The sequence below is a fragment of the Mobula birostris genome, chromosome 18 (genome assembly GCF_030028105.1).
Source record: "Mobula birostris isolate sMobBir1 chromosome 18, sMobBir1.hap1, whole genome shotgun sequence".
NCBI lineage: Eukaryota > Metazoa > Chordata > Chondrichthyes > Myliobatiformes > Myliobatidae > Mobula > Mobula birostris.
The window spans coordinates 65653522-65673701 of record NC_092387.1 but is presented as its reverse complement, the minus strand read 5'-3'; the positions used below and the strand labels follow the sequence as shown (position 1 = coordinate 65673701).

General features: G+C 44.5%; 1 protein-coding gene across 2 annotated transcripts in view; it reads right to left on the bottom strand.

Moving 5' to 3' along the window:
- The window catches only part of LOC140212183 (annexin A4-like), a 102487-nt gene extending 85279 nt beyond the window's left edge, over positions 1–17208 (bottom strand). The window contains exon 1 of one of the 2 annotated variants that reach the window (XM_072282843.1): positions 16979–17208. The gene's annotated coding sequence lies outside the window, so the exon portion shown is untranslated. Of the gene's footprint in view, positions 1–16405; positions 16560–16978 lie in introns of those variants that run through there. The other variant, XM_072282844.1, reaches the window with a different exon arrangement.
- Positions 17209–20180: the final 2972 nt, after the last annotated feature.

Sequence of the window (20180 nt, the reverse complement as noted above, 5' to 3'; positions counted from 1 at the left end):
CCGTGTCTGCGTAGGGTTTCCTCAGGGTGTTCCAGTCTCCAAAGACATGCAGGTTAGGGTTACTGAGTTATGCACCTGTTGGCGCTGACACGTGGTGCCACAATCTCAGGATTGATTTGACACTAAGTGATGCATTTCACTGTATGTTTTGATGTACATGTTACATACAATAAAACTTGTCTTTATCTTACAATATTGCACAGTCCTTTAACAGAGCATCACAGCACATTACAGACCCTTTGACCCACGATGTTGTGCCAGCCTTCTAACCTAATCGAAGATCAATAGAACCCTTCCCTCCCCTACAGCCCTCCATTTTCCATCATCCATGTGCCTATCCAAGAATCTCTTAAATGTCAGGGTTTGAGGGTCGGCACAACATTGTGGGCTGAAGGGCCTGTACTGTGCTGTACTATTCTATGTTCTATGTCTCTAACGTATCTGCCTCCACCTTGGCAGGGTGTTCCACACACCCACCACTCACTGTTTAAATAAACCTACCTTTGACATCTCCCCTACACTTTCCTCAATCACCTTAAAGTTACGCCCCCCCCCCTCATATTAGGCATTTATCTTACCATCTTGTGTTCACAGACACAATTCTAGACTGGCGGGTCTGACAAGGTGTTCCCGTAGACCTTGTGGGAGGCTAGTGCAGAAATTGCAGGGGCCCGAGCAGAGGGATTTAAAACATTCTTAACCATTTAAAACATCCTTAAGTGCAGGACAATTGGAGGATAGTTAATGCTGCTCCATTGTTTAAGAACTCTAAGAATAAGCTGGGAAATAATAGGCTGGTGAGGCTGACATTCGCAGTGGGCAAATTTCTGGATGGTATTCTAAGGAACCAGATATACAAGTATTTGGACAGACAGGGACTGATAAGGGATAGTCAACATGGCCTTGTGCTTGGCAGATAGTGTCTAACCAATCTTACGCAGTTTTTCAAAGAGTTTACCAGGAAAGTTGATGAAGGAGCGGCAGTAAATGTTGTCCACATGGACTTTAGCAAGGCCTTTGATAAGATCCCTCATGGGGAGTTGGTGGAGAAGATCCAGTCGTTTGGCATTCAAGATGAGGTAGTAAATTGGATTCAACATTGGCATTGTGGGAGAAAAGCCAAAGAGCACTAGTAGATGGTTGCCTCTCTGACCGCAGGCCTGTGACTAGTGGAGTGCCACAGGGATCAGTGTTGGGTCCATTGTTATTTGTCTTCGATATCAATGTTCCAGATAATGTGGTAAACTGGATCAGCAAATTTGAGGGTGACATCGAGACTGGGGGCATAATGAGAGCAAGGAAGGCCATCAAAGCTTGCCAACGGGATCTGGACCGGCTGGAAAAAAGGACTGAAAAATGGCAGATGGAATTTAATGCAGACAAGTGTGAGATGTTGCATTTTGGGAGGACCAACCAGAGTGGAGTTGCACTAAAGAGCACTGAAGAGTGTGGTAGAACAGATGGATCTGGGAATATAGATCCATAATTCTTTGAAAGTAGTGTCACAGGCAGATAGGGTCAGAAGGAGAGCTTTTGACACAATGGCCTTCATAAATCAAAGTACTGAGTACAGGAGTTGAGATGCTACGTTGAAGATGTATGAGACATTGGTGATGCCTAATTTGGAGTATTGTGTGCAGTTCTGGTCACCTACTTACTGGAAAGATGTTATTAAGATTGAAAGAGTACAGAGAAGATTTACTAGGATGTTGCCGGGATTTGAGAACCCGAGTTATAGTGAAGGATTGAACAGATTAAGACTTTATTCCCTGGAGCGAGGAAAATGAGGCAAGATTTGACAGAAGTATATAAATAATTATGAGGGGGATAGAGAGAGTAAATCCAAGCAGACTTTTTCCACTGAGGTTCAGTGAGACTAGAACTAAAGGTCATAGGTTAAAGATGAAAGGTGAAATGTTTCAGGGGAACACGAGGAGAACTTCTTTCCTCAGAGGGTAGTGCAAGTGTGGAACGAGCTGCTAGCAGAAGTAGTAGATGCAGTTCAAATTCAACATTTTAGGGAAATTTGCACAGGTAAATCGATAAGAGGTGTATGTTTCTGTGCTGTGTTTCTCTATGGGAACATGGACAAGGTCATGATTTAGCACATCTGCATAGTATCAGCTCCTACAAAGTGGCAGGCCCGCAGAGCTGCACCCTGCTACTAACCTGCGTGCTGCACGGGAGCTGTAGTGGAACACGCAATGGCCTGACTCCAATACAAGGTAGTTACCCACTGAGCACTGGCTAATGGAGATAACGGAGGGAGGCACAACAGCTGCAAGTGTTTTCTGTTCCTATTCGGCCACCACCATTCCTCTATGTTCTCTACCCCAAGGAACTCTGCCTGGAACGGCAGTACTACAACATCTGTGTAGCCTTCAACCTGACACTACTTTCCAATAACTTCTTCCCTTCCCCTTCTCTCTCTTTCCATTCCCTATTCTGGCCCCCTTCTTGCCCTTTCTCTTCTCCTCATCTGCCAATCACCTACCTCTGGTGCCCCTTTCTCCAATGGTCCACTCTCCACTCCTATCAGGTTTCTTCTTCAGCCCTTTACCTTTCCCACCTGTCACCTCCCAGCTTCTCACTTCATCCGCCTTCCCCCTCACCTATCACCTACCACCCTGTACTCTTCTCCCTCCCTCCACTGACTTATTCCGGCTTCTTTTCCAGTCCTGATGAAGGATCGCAGAAACAAAGGAGCTGGTTGTGGATTACAGGAGGAATTGAGACGGGCTCACCCCTATTGACATCAATGGATCTGGGGTTGAGAGGGTAAACAGCTTCAAGTTCCTCGGCATCCACATCACCGAGGATCTCACGTGGTCTGTATATACTGGCTATGTGGTGAAAATGGCCCAACAGCACCTCTTTCACCTCAGACGGTTGAGGAAGTTTGGTTTGGGTCCCCAAATCCTAAGAACTTTCTACAGGGGCACAATTGAGAGCATCCTGACTAGCTGCATCACTGCCTGGTATGGGAACTGTACCTCCCTTAATCGCAGGACTCTGCAGATCGTGGTGTGAACAGCCCAGTGTATCTGTAGTGAACTCCCCACTATTTAGAACACTTACAGAAACAGGTGTGTAAAAAAGGCCCAAAGGATCATTGGAGACCTGAGTCACCCCAACCACAAACTGTTCCAGCTGCTATCATCTGGGAATAAAAGCCAGGAACAACAGGCTCCAGAACAGCTTCTTCCATAAGGTCATCAGACTGATTAACTCACGCTGATTTGAGTGTATTTTTATGTTACATTGGCAGTTCTATTTATTATAAATTACTATGATTGAACATTGCATATTTAGATAGAGATATAACGTAAAGATTTTTACTCCTCATGTATGTGAAGGATGCAAGAAATAAAGTCAATTGAATTCAATTCAATTCTCGGCCCGAAACATCGACCGTTTATTTCCCCTCCGTAGATGCTGCCTGACTTGCTGAGTTTCCCCAGCATTTTTGTGTGTTATTGCAAGCATTACCAAGTACAGTTGGATACATTTCACCTTGTTACATCCAGCTTCCAATCTGGCTGCCCAGCAAAGTGGCCTCTGTCCTCAACACCAATCATTTTATAATCTAACTGATGAGCAAACCAGCTGAAAAAAATAAACATCTTTCCCCTGCCTTTTCTAGTACCCAGTTTTAATCTCCAGATGTTACTGAATTCCTGCAATCCATGCAATTGTACATCATCACTACAGCTAACACCTTCAGAAGGCAAAACCTCAAAAGGCGACATCCATCATTGGGAACCCCCAACACCCATGCCCTCTCCTCATTACCACCATCAGCGAGGAGGTACAGGACTTTGAAGACACGCACTCAATGTTTCAGAAACAGCTTCTTTCCTTCTGAATGGATAATTTACCCATGAATATTAATCTATTTATTGCTCTTTTGCACTATTTATTTAATTTTTATATATATTTCTTATGCTAATTTGTACTATAGTTTTTAATTGTTATGTATTGCACTGTACTGCTGCCACAAAACAACACTTTTCCTGACACACATGCCAGTGATATTAAACCAAATTCTGATTCTGACGTATGAGAGGTGGGATGGCAGCTTAATCACTGGCTCACAGAGGTCACCTACATTGGAGCCAAACCTCCAGAAGCTACACATATATTGAGGCCACCATGAATTTCACCTGCACTCTGCAAGGTGCTCACCATTCCCTGCAAACTCTCCCCTTCAGGAAGGAGAAGGTGACAAGACAGGAAAAGAGCCACCACCTCTGGCTTGTAGAAGCGTCGTTCAAATTAAATTGATGGAAATAACCTTGAAAATAGTTTTAATGGAAAGGGCTTCATGTCTTTTAAAAACAGAACTATTGGCAAGGTGCCCAGGGAGATCACTGGAATCAATAGATTAGATGAAAGCTAATATTTGTCTTTGATTTCAACTTCCTCATAGATTTCTAAAAAGAGAACAAAGACAGAACAAGGATAAACAGTCATGGCAAATATGTAATTTGTTACTCTGGAGCAACACACACAAAATGCTGGGGAACTCAGCAAGTCAGGCAGCATCTGTACAAGGAACAAACAGTTGGTGTTTTGGGCTGAGACCCTTTTTCAGGAGTGGAAAGGAAGAGAGAAGAAGCCACGATAAAAAGGTGGGGGGGTGTGGGGGGAGGAAGACAAGCTGGCAGGTGATAGAAGAAATCAGGCGAGGGGGAAGGCAGGTGAGAAAGTGAGGAGGGGGATGAAGTGAGAAGCTGGGAGGTGATACATGACACCAGGTTGGGTGAAGGTAGGTGGATGGGAGAGGGAGGTTGAGGTGAGAAGCTGGGAGGTGATAGATGAGACCAAGTTAGGGGGAAGGTAGGTGGATGGGAGAGGGAGGTTGAAGTGAGAAGCTGGGAGGTGATAGATGAGACCAGGTTGGGTGAAGGTAGGTGGATGGGAGAGAGAGGTTGAGATGAGAAGCTGGGGTGCGATAGGTGAGAACAGGTTAGGGGAAGGTAGGTGGATGGGAGAGGGAGGTTGAGGTGAGAAGCTGGGAGGTGATAGACGAAACCAGGTTAGGGGAAGGTAGATAGATGGAAGAGCGAGGTTGAGTTGAGAAGCTGGGGTGCGATAGGTAAAGGAGGTAAAGGGCTGAAGAAGGAATCTGATGGGAGAGGTGAGTGGACTATGCAAGAAAGGGAAGGAGGAGGGGCACCAGAGGGAGGTGGTAGGCAGGTGAGGAGAAGATAAGGGGTAAAGGGGAGCCGAATGGGGGATATAAAGGCCCTTCGTCAACTGTGTTTATAATTTATGACTGGACTGTGACTCTGAGAGTGTACAAGCCATACTCAGCATATTCTCCCACCCCTTTCCATTCCTGTAATATAACCAGGAAGTTACATCTGCTAACTCTCCATTCTTCCACAAATAACAAATAAAAACATTTAGAAAAAATAAAAAATGTTTAGCTTCATTTATTACACATGCATGGAAAGATACAGCAAATTGTCATTTGCGTCTACTACTAGCACAGTCTGAGGACGTACTGGGGGCAGCCCGCAAGCATTCGCATGCCTCCAACACCAACATAGCCTATGCACAATTTACTAATCCTAAGCACGCACCTTTGGAATGTGGGAGGACACTGGAGGGAATTCACACGGCACGGGGAGAACGTGCAAACTCCTTACAGACGATGGCAGGAATTGAACCCCAATCACTGACATTGTACCACCCCACAATCTCTTTGAGCCGTTGCCATCAGGAAGGAGGTGCAGGAGCATCAGGACCAGGACAACCAGGTTGGAAACAGCTTCTTCTCTCAGGCTATGGGACACATGAATATCAATACCCTGCCACCACCAGAGTTTCGTCACTAGGACGGTGAGCTGCTTACTGTTTACCTGTGCTACGCACTACATGCACATTGAATTATCTTTTATTAACTTATTTCTGGATAATATTTTACTTTATATGCAGCATGTGCTATAATATGTTTTGTGGGTGCACTCCGGTCCGGAGGAACACTTTCGTTTGGTTGGGTACATGTACAGTGAAAGGTAATAAACTTGACTTGTAAAGACTTACGCTAACAGCCGCCCCATATCATTGGGATACCCCCATAAGCACTAATAACCCTTTCGTACTTTATAGAGGCAGCCAAGCAGGGGACAAGGAATATTTATATCTGCTCAGGTGTGAAGAAGTTGCCACAGATTCCACTGTTTTCTCAGATTCACAGTAGGTATATTGGCCCAATCAAATAGCATGAATCCCTGTTGCCAGTAGGTAAATTAAACCAATCAAATAGCAGAGCTCCCTAATCAGCTTCCACTTCTAGAGACACAAAAACCGGTTTGCATTTATTTATTGAGATACAGCATGTGATAGCAGTCCTTCAAGCCACACCACCCAGAAACCCCTGCTTTAACCCTAGCCTACTCACAGGACACTTTACAATGACCAACTAATCTACCAACTGGTACGTCTTTGGACTGTGGGAGGAAACCAGAGCACCCAGAGGAAACCCATCGAACTGCTGCTCACTGGAAGTTTTCTTTGTTTTTCACACCATTCTCTAAGACTGGTGTGTTTGTGAATGTCCCAGCTGAGCAGCAATTTCTGAGATACTCAAACCACACCATCTGGCATCAATAATCATTCCACAGTCAAAGTTACTTCCATCACATTTCTTCCACATTCTGATGTTTGGTCTGAACAACAAATGAACCTCTTGACCATGTCTGCTTGCGTTTATGCATTGAGTTGCTGCCATATGACTGGCTGATTAGATATTTGCATTAACAAGTGTACAGGTGTACCTAATAAAGTGGTATATATTTTACCAATATTGCAGAAAACAAAAGGTTGAGATCAGTCCCGAAAAAGGGTCTCAGTCCAAAACTGTTTATTCATTTCCATAGGTGCTGCCTGACCTGCTGAATTCCTCCAGCATTTTGTGTGCTGCTCTGGATCTGCTGATTTTCTTGCCTTTAGATTAGATTATGAGGACACTCAGTCCTCGTTTATTGTCATTTATATGCATTATAAAATGATACAATGTTCCTCCAGAATGATATCACAAAAAAAAACAGGACAAATCAAGACTAAAACTGACACATACATAATTATAACATATAGTCACAACAATGAAAAGCAATACATAATTTGATAAAGAGCAGACCATGGGCACGGTAAAAAAAAGTCACAAAGTCCCAATAGACTCATCATCTCACTCAGGCGGCAGAAGGGAGAAACTCTCCCGGCCATGAACCTCCAAGTGCCGCCAACTCGCCAATGCAGCACCATTGGAAGCACCCGATTGCAGCCGACTCTCGAGTCCGTCCGAAAACTTCGAGACTCTGACCAGCCCCTCCGACACAGCCTCTCCGAGCACTTCGACCCCTCCTCGGCCGCCGAGCAACAAGCAAAGCCGAGGACTCGGGGCCTTCCCCTCCGGAGATTCTGGATCACACAGTAACAGCAGCAGTGAAGCAGACTTTTCAAAAGTTTCACTAGATGTTCCTCTGTGCTCTCACATCCGTCTCCATCAAATCAGGATTGTACACGGCACCCTACTTGACAAATAACAGACATCACCAAAGGAGTGGCTGCTGCGAGCTGCGTCACATCGCCATCTTCTCCTCCCAAATATGAAGTCTCTTTGAGTGATGCCTACCCTGAAGAATTTTTGATGGAAGTTCAGTGAAACCCTCTCTCACTGCTGCCCTCTGACTCTTCAACAACTTATTCACCCAGACCTGCTACCACAGCTCCTCAGCGCTGAAGGAAGGCCTTGGCCTGAAAGCCAACTATCTATCCATTTCTGTCGAAGCTGCCTGACCTGCTGAGTTCCTCCAGAATTTTGTGTGTGTGTGTGTGTGTGTGTGTGTGTGTGTGTGTTGCTTAAGGCTGTTATACGTGTTTGTTATAGTGTCTCTCTTCACATACAATAGAGTTAGCTAAAGCTTTAGTCAGTAATTGGAAATCCTGAGTGCTGTCAATCACACAGCAGTGTTATGCCTCCACTCATTTTCGCTGCAGCCTTCTCACCCTCCCATCAACTCCCCCCCAGATTCTACCGCTCACTTTCACCTGGGGAAATTTGATCAATCAATAGATCTACCGAACTCCAAGTCTTGGGGTCCACATGGTCATTGGAGGAACGTGCAAACTCCCCAATGAAAGCACCTGGAACCAGGATCAAACCCAGGTTGCTGAAGCAGTGTCGGTGGAAGCTCTATCATCTGTACCTTCGTGCTTCCCCATCCAGTTTACACACAAGAACATGAAAAGCCAAAGGCAAAAGTTTGCAGCTGACATGAAGGTTCATGACATTGTGAATAGTGTAGAAGGTTGTCACAGAAGACAACGGGACACAGACAGGATGCAGAGCCGAGCTGAGAAGCACCAGATGGAGTTCAATCCAGACAAATGTGAAGTGATTCACTTTGGAAGGTCAAACTTGAAGGCAGAATACAGGGTTAGTGGCAGGATTCTTAGCAGTGTGAAGGAACAGAAGGATATTGTATGCCCCCAAAGTTGCCATTCGAGGTGATAGGGTGGTTGAGAAGGCTTACGGAGTGTTGGCCTTCATTAGGCAGGGTACAGGGGTACGGTTCATTAGAATGATTCTGGGAATGAAAGGCTTCACATGTGAGGAACCTTTGATACCTCTGGACCTGTCCTTGTTGGAGTTTAGAAGAATGCGGGGGAGGGGTCTCAATGAGCCCTAACGAATATCGAAAGGCCTAGCAGAGCAGATGTGAAGACCATGTTTCCTACAGTGGGTGAGTCTTAGCATCAGAGGGCATGGCCCCAGGATTGAGGAACGTCTCTTTAGAACAGAGATGAGGAAGAATTTCTTTAATCAGAGGGTAAATGAATCTGTGGAATTCATTGCCACACAGACAGCTGTGGAGGCCGTCTTTGGGTATATTTTTAGATTATGAGAACACTCAGTCCTCTTTTATTGTCATTTAGAAATGCACACATGCATTAAAAAATGATAGAATGTTTCTCTGGAGTGATATCACAGAAAACAGGACAAACCAAGGACTAACACTGACAGAACCACATAATTATAACATATAGCTACAGCAGTGCAAAGCAATACCATAATTGATGAAGAACAAACCATGGGCACAGTAAAAAAAGTCTCAAAGTCCCCGAGTCCCTGATAGCAAAAGGGAGAAACTCCCTGCCATAAACCTCCAGGCACCGTCAACTTGCCAAAGCCTTGGAAGCAGCCAACCACAGCCGACACTGAGTCCGTCCATTCGAAAACTTCGAGCTTCAACCAGCCCCTCCAATACGGCTCCCTGAGCACCATCCTCTGCCGAGTGCCTTCCACCTTGCCCCGACTGCTGAAACAAGCAAAGCTGAGGATTCGGGGCCTTCTGCTCCGGAGATTCCGGTTACCACACAGTAGCAGCGGCAGCAAAGCGGGTGTTTCAGAAGTTTTCCAGGTGTTCCTCCATACTCTCATGTCCGTCTCCATCAAATCAGAATTGTGCACGGTCCCCTACTTGACAGATTACAGATATTCATCACCGGAAAGGCCGTGCGCGCGCTAAAGCACAGATTGATAGATTATTGATTAGTAAGTGTATCAAAGGTTATGTACAGGGAGAATGCCGTTTGGAGGGATAATAAATCAGCCATGATGGAATGGTGGAGCAGACTTAATGGACCGTATGGCCTAATTCAGCTCTTATATCTTATGGATAGAATTCAAGGGCCATGAGGTGATGTTGCAGCTCTATAAAACTCTGGTTGGACCACACGGAGCATTATGTTCGGATCTGGTCACCTCATTACAGGAAGGATGTGGAAGCTTCAGAGAGGATGAAAAGGAGACTTACCAGGATGCTGCCTGGATTAGTGAACATATCTTATGAGAAGAGGTTGAACGAGTTAGAGCTTTTCTCAGTGGAGTGAAGGGGGATGAGAAGAGACTTGATCGAGGTGTTTAAGATAAGAGGTATAGAAAAGTGGACAGCCAGCACTTTTTTTCCTGCAGAACAGCAAAGGCCAACACCATACGACATCCCTTTATGTTGAGCTGGAGAAAGTTTGGGGGGGGGGGGGGGAGATGTCAAAGATTGCTCTTTTTTAAAAAAAAACACACTAAGAATGATGAGTGCATTGAACGCAGTGCCAGACATGGTGGTTGAGGTTGATACATTAGGGACATTTAAAAGACTCTTAGATAGGCACATGAATGAAAGAAAAATGGAAGGTTATGGGATGTGTATGAGGGAGGGATTCAATTGATCAGGGATTAGCCTGCAACATTGCATGCCAAAGGACCCGTACTGTGCTGAAGTATTCTATGTTTAATATTGCTAAGAGCCACAGTATCACAGCGATGGTCGGGGTCGGGGGTCTCTCTGGAGTCCCTGTGCCAGTATTTGTCCGTTACAAGTTCTTAAAACAAATTATTCAGTCATACTAAGCACTGCTGCTCATGAGAACTTAGTGTTAAAAATGTCTACTGTTTTCTTACATTACAACCGTAATCTCTACTTTAAAAGCCTCTCATTTGCTATAAAGTACCGTTGAGTACTCAGAAGAGAACTTAGCAAGAGTCATCAACTTTAACTGCATGTGCAATTGCATTCCAGCACAATAAAGGCGCTGTTCTAGTTCATATATTTTCTCAAGCTGTTAAGCAAATAAGAGTCATCGGCTGAAAGGAAAATCTGATGCTGTGCAGCAGAAACACTAACAGAGTTTTCTCTGAGACTGGTCGAACAGGCCTTCCAATTTCCAACAGGCTGAACTATACACAGACTAATATTAGTAATTCACAGGAAGTCATCGAGCAAATCACAAGGTTGGAAACTTCACATTAGCATGCCACAAAAATGATGGCTGCCAAGGGAAGGGTCATAGATAGAAAAGTTTGCGTTGTGCTGGCTGCAGTTGTCTATTTCAGGAGATAACTAATCAAAGATGGTGACCAGCATACGCAGGAGGAAAAGGTGAGGTTCTTCCCATGCCTCATTTGGCATACTGGGCAGCAACTTTTCCGTTCCTTTAGCGTTTGTCTGTTTTACAAAGCCAAGTTGCCAGCTTAATCTTCAACTGAGTACAGATGGAACTCGTGCAAAGAGCTGGCTGGATTCAAATGAGGGACCTCTCGCCCCGAAGTCCGGGTGTGGGTGCCATTTCGGAGTACAGCATATAGGAGGGAGATTGAAAATCTGGTTGAAGGGTGCCACAACAAGAGTCTCTCACTCAACGTCAGCAAAATCGAAGAATTGATTATCGACTACAGGTGGAAGGAGCCACAGGTTCGTGAGCCAGTCCTCATTAGGGGCCTGGAGGTGGAGAGGGTCAGTAACTTTACATTCCTTGGTGTTACATCTGAGGGTCTGTCCTGGGACCAGCTTGTAAATACAACCACAATAAAGGCACGACAACCTCTATTTTCTTAGAAGTTTGCTTAGGTTTGGCACATCACCAAAAACTGACAAACTTCTGCAGATGTACAGTGAAGGGTATCCAGACTGGATGCATCATGGAAAAACCCATGCTCAGGAACACAAGGGGATACAGAAAGTGATGGTACCACCCAGTCCATCACAGGCAAAGTCCTCCCCATTACTGAGCACACTTACACAGATCCCTGACAAAAGAAAGCAGCATCCATCAAGGACCCCCACCATGCTCTCTTCTCACTGCTGCCATTGGGAAAGAGGTACAGGAGGCTTAGGTCTCAGGTTCAGGAATGGTTATTACCCTACAACCATCAGGCTCTTAAACCAGCGGTGGATAACCTCAACACTTCCACTCTGAACTGATACTATGACCAACAGAGTCAGTTTCAAGGACCCTTTCCAACATATTCTCAATACTAGAATTTTATTTGCACAATTTGTCTTCCTTTGCACATTGGTTGTTTGCCAGTCTTCATGTATAGTTTTTCACAAATGCTATTGAATTCCTTTATTTTCCTGTAAATGCCTACAAAATGAAACAACTCTCAAGGTAATATATGGTAAAATACATTCACTTGGGTAATACATTTTACTTTGACTTTGACCTTTGTCACAAACTATCCAGACTGAGCACAGAATGTAAAATTACACACAGCTCACTGGAAAACACTAAGTTTCCTATCATGCGACTGCTGCTTACAGCAACAATTCATTGACTTCTACCTGGCCCTGAGCAGGTTCCTTCCTGTCCTGAACAGAGCTGCCAATGAACTTTACCAGTTCCAACTTGCCTTTCTAATGGACTGCAGGAAACAATCCAACTGCTGAAAATTCAGCTGGATTTTGCAGTTGGAAGCAATCAATACATTGCATACTCACAATGATGGGAGAGTCAGCAGCTTTAAATTGCAGGGGATTAACATACGAGACGACCTGCCCTGGGCTCAGCGTATAGATGCTTTCATAAGGAAAGAGCATCTGTGCTTTTATCTTAAAAGAGTAAGGGGTTTGTTACCATGTCAGAAGCTGCAGAGAGTAGTGAAGTCTGCCCAATATATCATGGGCACATACCTCTCCACTACTGGCAGTATCTAAAACAGGCACTGCCTCAAGAATGCGACATCCAAAGTTCCCCACCATCTTCCTGAAGCTACCATCAGGCAAGAGGTACTGAACAGGTTCAGAAACAGCTACTTCCCTTCAACAGTTTGGTTCTTGAACCAACTGCTACCATAAGACCAAAAGATACAGGAGCAGAGTTAGGCCATTTGGCCCATCAGGCCTGCTCCGCCATTTCATCGTGGCTGGTCCAATTTTCCTCTCAGCCCCAGTCTCCTTCCCTCTCCCCATATCCCTTCATGTCCTGAACAATCAAGAATCTATCAACCTTGCCTTAAATATACATAGAGAATTGGCCTCCACAGCTGCCTATGGCAAAGAATTCCACAGATGCACACTCTCTGGCTAAAGAAATTCCTTCTCATCTCCACTGTAAAAAGGACTCCCCTCTATTCTGAAGCTGTGTCCTCTGGTCTGAAACTCTCCCACCATAGGAAACATCCTCTTCACATCCACTCGATTAAGGCCTTTCACCATTCAATAGGTTTTAATGAGATCATCCCTCATTGTTCTAAATTCTTGTGAACAGGCCCAGAGCCATCAGATGCTCTTCAAATTCAAGCCATTCAATTCTGGAATCATTTTTGTGAACCTCCTTTGAACCCTCTCCAGTTTCAGCACATTGTTTCTAAGATAAGGGGCCAAAACCTGTTCAAGTGAGGCCTCACCACCATTTTATAAAGTTTCAACTTATATTCTTGCTTTTATATTCTAGTCCTCTTGAAATAAATGTCAACATTGCATTTGCCTTCCTCATCACAGACTCAACCTGCAAATTAACCTTTAGGGAATCCCAAGTCTCTTTGCACCTCAGTTTTTGTATTTTCTCTCCACTTGGAAAACAGTTAACCCTTTCATTCCTTATACAAAGTTCATGACCATACACTTCCCAACACTGTATTCCATCTGCCATTTCTTTGCTCGTTCTCCTAATCTATCCAAGTCCTTCTGTAGTCTACTTCGTCAAAACTACCTGCCACTCCACCTTTCTTCGTATCGTTCTCAAACCTTGCAACAAAGCCATCCATTCCATCATCCAAATCACAGAAGAGAAATGTAAAAAGAATCGCTCCCAACATAGACCCCTGGGGAACATCACTAGTCACTCGTAGCCAGCCAGAAAAGGCTTCCTTCATTGTCACTCTTTGCCTCCTGCCAACCAGCCATTGCTTTATCCACGATAGAATCTTCCCTGTAATACCATGGGCCCATAGCTTCTTAAGCAGCCTCAGATGCGTCATCTTGTCAAAGGTTGTCTGAAAATCCAAGTACTGTACACAGCTTCAACAGATTCTCCTTTTTCTATCCTGCTTGTTGTTTCTTCAAAGAATTCCAACAGGTTTTTCAGACAAGATTTTCCCTTGAGGAAATCATGCTGATTATAGCCTATTTTATCACATGCCTCCAAATTCCCTGAGACCTTATCTTTATCAATCTCCAACATCTTCCCAACCACTGAGGCCAGACTAACTGGCCTATAGTTTCCTTTCTTCCGTGCTTTCAACCCAAATCATGATAGTTTAGCCACAGAATGACCACTCTGCACTAAAATGGGCCTTGTTTTTGTTCTAAATGTATTCCTTCTTGTAAAAATTGTGTGTAATTCATGTTTATGTTTTTATTGCGAATATCTTGCATCTGATGCTGTTTCAAGTCAGTTTTTCATTGCACCTGTGTGTGCACGTAGTTATGTGTGTGACAATAAACTCAGCTTTGACTTACAAAACTACAGGCAAGGCACTGAGAAAAGTCTTTAACTTGAAGAGTTAACTGTTTCTTTTCCCACAGATGCTGCCTGACTTGTTGAGGGTTTCCATTATGTCCTGCTTTTCTTTGAGGTCCTGAGTATCCAGAGGGAAGTGATTCACCTTCCACCATCAACAGAGCTCACCAAGAGCTTATAGAACACACTCCACGCCCAACACAACAGAACTCACAAAGCTCAAACCCTCTGAGGTTAAAGCAACTTGCTCCTCAGCCACCTCATAATTATTCAACTCCTCCACCTCCGGGGCACCCGAGATGCAGCATGTACAGAATGCTCCAGTTTTTGATGAGAGGGAGACTCCAGGGCATAGGAAGGGAAAAGTGGTGGACACAGCCCAGGAAAAGCCCTCTCTACCACTGACCACACTTACACAGAATGCTGCCACAGGAACGCAGAATTCATCTGAAAATACTCCCACCTTCCCGGCCATGCTCTCTTCCCTCTATTACCATTAGGTAGGAGGTACAGGGGTCAGAGGTCCCACACCACCAGATTCAGGAACAATTATTACCGTACATCATAGGCTCCCAACCTTTTTTTTAAATGGCATGGACCAACGCCGTTAATCAAGAAGTCCACAGACCCCAGGTTGGGAAACTGCACTACAATAATCAGTCTCTCGAACCAACGTGGATAACTTCACTCAACTCAACTCCGAACTGATTCTACAAATTCAGACTCATGTTCTCAGTATTATTTATTCGGCACAGACTAGATGGGCTGAACAGCCTGTTACTGTGATGTAGTGCTCTATGATTCTATGACAGTTTGTCTTCTTTTGGATACTGGTTGTTTGTCACTCTTTGTATAGTTTTTCATTAATTCTATTGTATTTATTTTTATCTTCCTGTAAATGCCTGCAAAAAATGAATCTTGAGGTAGCAAATGGTAATGTATACATACTGTGATAATATAAACTTTGAAAGGTACCTAATCTAGGCTTCTCTATGAGCTCCTCCCAACCTACAACCTCTGAGACCAGAGACAGCAGAGTGGGTGGGATCACAATCAGCAGGGATTCCCTCTAGATCACACAAATTTTGCAAGGCCCGTCTGTACAGAGGGCAGCAGGAAATGAATCCTGATTTTCCAACCGCGGTCGCTGTAAAACACACCGCTAGCTGCTAGGCAACCACGCTAGCTACAATCATTTTTCACTTTTAGATTTGCCATCAAAATAAACTCTTTAATCAGCCTGACCTTTTGATAAGTTACTCACAATAGTAGTCTGCTTCTGATAGGAAGTCACGGGGATCAGGAAACACTGGTGACAGAGGAACAACGCTTCAAGATTACTCACTGGAGGTGATTGCAAAATAATGCGAGTAGCTCAGAACTAATTCGTTAACGCCACAAAGGATGATGGTGATGACTTGGTGTAGGTTTGTAATTTAGATATGGTAGTCAGTCCAGGACGGTAAGTGGACAGATTGATGGGTCTTTAGACTGAAACACTATACAGCAGCACACAAAATGCTGGAGGAACTCTGCAGGTCAGGTAGCATCTAAGGAGAGAAATAAACAGTCGACGTTTCCAGCGGAGACCTGATAAAAATGCAAAACTGCAGTGGTTAGTCCTGACGAAGGGTCTCGGCCTGAAACGTCGACTGCACCTCTTCCTACAGATGCTGCCTGGCCTGCTGCGTTCACCAGCAACTTTGATGTGTGTTGCTTGAATTTCCAGCATCTACAGAATTCCTGTTGTTTGTGGTTAATCTTCATCTGATGGGAGTACAGGTGTTCAAATCCGCAGCTCACCTCCAACTTCCCTCAACAGCAAAAAGTCAGGTACAATTCTAGCAAGTGATTACCAGATAACACAAAATACTGGAGCAACTCAGCAGGTCAGATAACATCTACGGCGGGAAATAAACGGTTAACGTTTCGGGGCTGAGACCCTTCTCGATCCTGATGAAGGGTCTCAGCCTGAAACGTTGTCTGTTATTCCTCCCCGTAGACGCTGCCTGACTCGCTGAGTTCCTCCAGCATTCGGCCCATCTAGTCCACGCTGAACTCCTGTAGTGTGTCGCTCAATATTTCCAGCACTCGCAGATGTTTTTGTGTCACCGGAAGAATTAACCCCGTTTCGCTTTGCCCGACGCTGTCTGACCTGCCGAGTGATTTGGAAGTTCCCAGTTCTCTTCACTGGCTGGCCGCTCCTCCGCATACGGTATAACCGTGCCCAAAAATACAAAACAGGAAGTGGCAACTACAAGGAAATTTATGTTTCTCCATACACCCTGTCCAGTACGGGGCCGGAAGCACAGATTAAAAATAAATACTTCATTGCGCAGAAGTAGGTGAGCTTGCAAAGATTAAGACCGCAGTGCGACCTCTGTAACACTGCAGCGTTCCCTGGCACCGACAAAATTAGCGTTAAGTGGCCCGACTGCCCATTAATACAACCCGAACTCTGGCCATGGGGGGGGGGGCATATTCATACGACACATATCTCAAGATCTTGCGAGCTGTCCGTTCCCTCCGTCCGAGTTTCCTATCAATTAGTTCAACCCCTGTTAGAGACTTGCACCAAGCGACTGAGGCGCCACCCGAGTGTCTGCTCCGGATACTTAGTTCCCCTGTGGCTCCCTGCCATTACTTGGGGAGTGGAAGATGGGAGGAGGTTACGCCGAGCTTCAGCTGAACCACTGTCTGCAAAGGCACAACGTACACTTCGACCTACCTGCGCTCTGATCTCCCGAATGAACCCCTTAAGCCGAGTTAAACTGAGGTGGTGTCCTTCCTACTTCTCACCCCGTCCCGCGCTGGAGGTAGGCGTGTTGACCTCTTGCTCAATCAGACCCTCCTACTCGCAACGTCAAGACAGCCGGGGAAAACAGAAAAAAAAGTCTCCGAAGCTGCAGGCATATTTTAAAAAATCTGTTAATTATTATTCACTTCCGTGTAAAAGTGCACGGAGAACGTGCATCTTATCTACACATCTCGCTGCCACGACGAGGCAGTCAGCATATTCAAAGACCCCACCCATCCACCGCGTACATTCTCGCCTTTCCCATCGGGGGGAAGACAGTCACAATCTACCCCGTTTAAACCGTGTATCTGACTGCCTCCCTGCGACTCTTAACACTCTAACACTATGGACTCACTTCCAAGGACTCTTCGTCTCACGTTCTCGGTGTTTATTCCTTATTAATTATTATTTTTAACTTTCTTTGTTATCTTTTGCACATCGGTTGTTTGTCCATCAGTTTTAATTGATTCTGTTGTGTATGCGCGCAAGAAAGCGAATCAAAGGGTTGTATCTGGTAACAATGTACTTTGATGATAAATTTACTTTGAACTTTATTCTGCATTGTTAACTGTTTTACCTTGGACTTCCTCAGTGCTGTGTGTAATGAGTTGATCTGTATGGACGGCATGCAAGACACGCTTTTCGCTGTATCTCAGAACGTGACAGTAATAAACTAATTTATCACTTGGAAGCCTAAGACATAGTGCATAGAAATATGTTAAATATCGGGGTGAGATCTGGCAAGTGAAATGATTGGGAACACACAAGATGCAGGAGGAACTGAGCAGGTCAGGCAGCATCTGTGGAGAGGGAAAAACAGTCGCAGTTTCAGACAGACCCGTTAACCGTTAATTCTACAGCCCGTCCATGCTGACCAAGACACACATTTGCATTTGTTTGACCCCTAGCCCTCTGATTCCATGTATGGTCAAAGTAGTTTTTAAACTTTTAAGTGACATTTAGATAGGCACATGAATGTGAGGAAAAGGGAGGGATATGGACGTCGTGCCGACATATGCGATTAGTTTGGTTGGCCCTTTGATCATTAATTTATTTGGTTCGGCACAACATCGTGGGCTGAAGGGCCTGTCCTTGTGCTGTACTGTTCTAAGTTCTCTATAACTGTTGTTGGGATGATGTGGATAAAAAAAAATTCAAAGGCCCACACCAACATTTCAAAAACAACACCTCATTTGTCACCAGCTCAGCCAGGAAATTTAATTATTTCCTTTACACTCAGGCTGGGGTTTCAAATTCAAAATACAGGAATCCTTAAGTTCACAATTGTCTTCAAATGGTTGTGGATGATAATGGCAGGAAACTGTTACTTTCTTGCTGTTAATTGCGTTCCTTTGGAAAAATCTACACAGGAAACATCTAAAAACCGGGAAGACCTTGCACTCAGTAGATAAACGTGGAGGAAATCTATTTAAGAGGGGGCTGTGCTGCACGAGCAACCTCCACTGTATCACAGAGAACAAGTGGTAGCAACCAAAGGAGAGACTGAACAAGCAAAAGGCCCAATGACTGACCACTAACCACAGCCACCGCCACCTGTGTCCACATTGCACCAGAATATGTGGACCCCGGATTGGCCTCTACAAAACCACCTGAGGACCCACCAAGAGACGACCCCTGAGAGCAGGGGTTCCCAACCTTTTTGATGACATGGACCAATATCATTAAGCAAGAGGTCCGTGGGCCCCCAGTTGGGAACCTCTGCTTTAGGAGAACATCACACTTGACGAGTGATTGCACTACTACAGCAGGAAAGGATGGATCGAAAATCAGGAAACCAGATCTCCTCAGGACCAGCTGAGATAAGGGCCAGAGACCCCAGGGTGGAATTAGTCATGGAGTCAAACAATCTGTACTTACCATAATGCCTATCTTAGTTAGCCATATTGGCCTGCTTTTGATCTATATCCCTCTAAACCCATCTGATCTGGATTCCTTCCAAAAATGGGGTTGTGAGTCAGATGACCTTAAACTCTTAATATTCGAGGATTTACATCTTCTGCTCTGAAACAATTTGAATACAGCACCCGTTCAAAGTAAACTTATTAACAAGGTACCTATTTGTTACCATGTACTATCTTGAGATTAATCTTCTTGCAGGCATTTACTGGAAACTATACAACTGAATTTTATGAAAAACTATGCACAAAGACTGACAAAGAACCAATGTGCACAAGAAGACAAAGTGAAAATAAAAATAACACTGAGAACATGAGTTGCAGGGAGCCTTTGAAAGTGAGTCTGTGGATTGTACGATTAGTTCAGGTTGTAGAATCGCGAGCCTGGTTGTTGTAGGGTAATAACTGTTTCTGAATCTGGTGGTGTGGGTCTTGAGGCTCCCCTACCTCTGACTGATGGCACTACAAGGAGAGAGCATGGCCTGGATGGCGGGGGTCCTTGCTGAACGATGCCACTTTCTCGTGGCAGCACTCCTTGCAAATGTGCTCACTGGTGGCTCTCCTCAGCCAACCCTTGGCTCTTTCAGAATACAGGGGCATTCTTTCACAAATCAGGTGTATGGCGGGGTAAATAATCAGATATGCTTCCCTCATCACCAGAGAAAAGGAGGAGATTGGCTTGACTCTCACTGGATTGAAGGCCCATTGTGTCAGCATGGATGTCTGAGACTTCCCAGAAACTTCCTCACAAACTCTGCCGATAAGAACAGGAAGGGTAACAAGATGATTAAAGCTTCATCAAGTTCCCATTCAAATGACTCACCATCTAGAATACAACAACAGGTCTTCAATATTCCAGAAATATTAAAAATCCCAACTTCATAAAACAAGCTACTCCTCAAGAAATACATAGGTATAGATATTATCAGCCAATCGTAAAATATGTACAATTAATAAATATTTTCCTGTTTTATTATATTAATTTATGCAAGTAGCATTTAAATTACATTGTACCCATGAAAAGATAGTCTATGATGCAGATACATCTCAGAACCAGGGAATTTATGACTGGAGTCCTTTTGCTGGAGTAATATTTTCCTAAGGGTTAAAGTTCAATTTCAGTTTATTGCCATTGAACGGCACACCAAATGAAACAGCATTCTTCTGGACCAAGGTGCATGACACAGTACATGCACGCAAAACACATAGAGTAATAT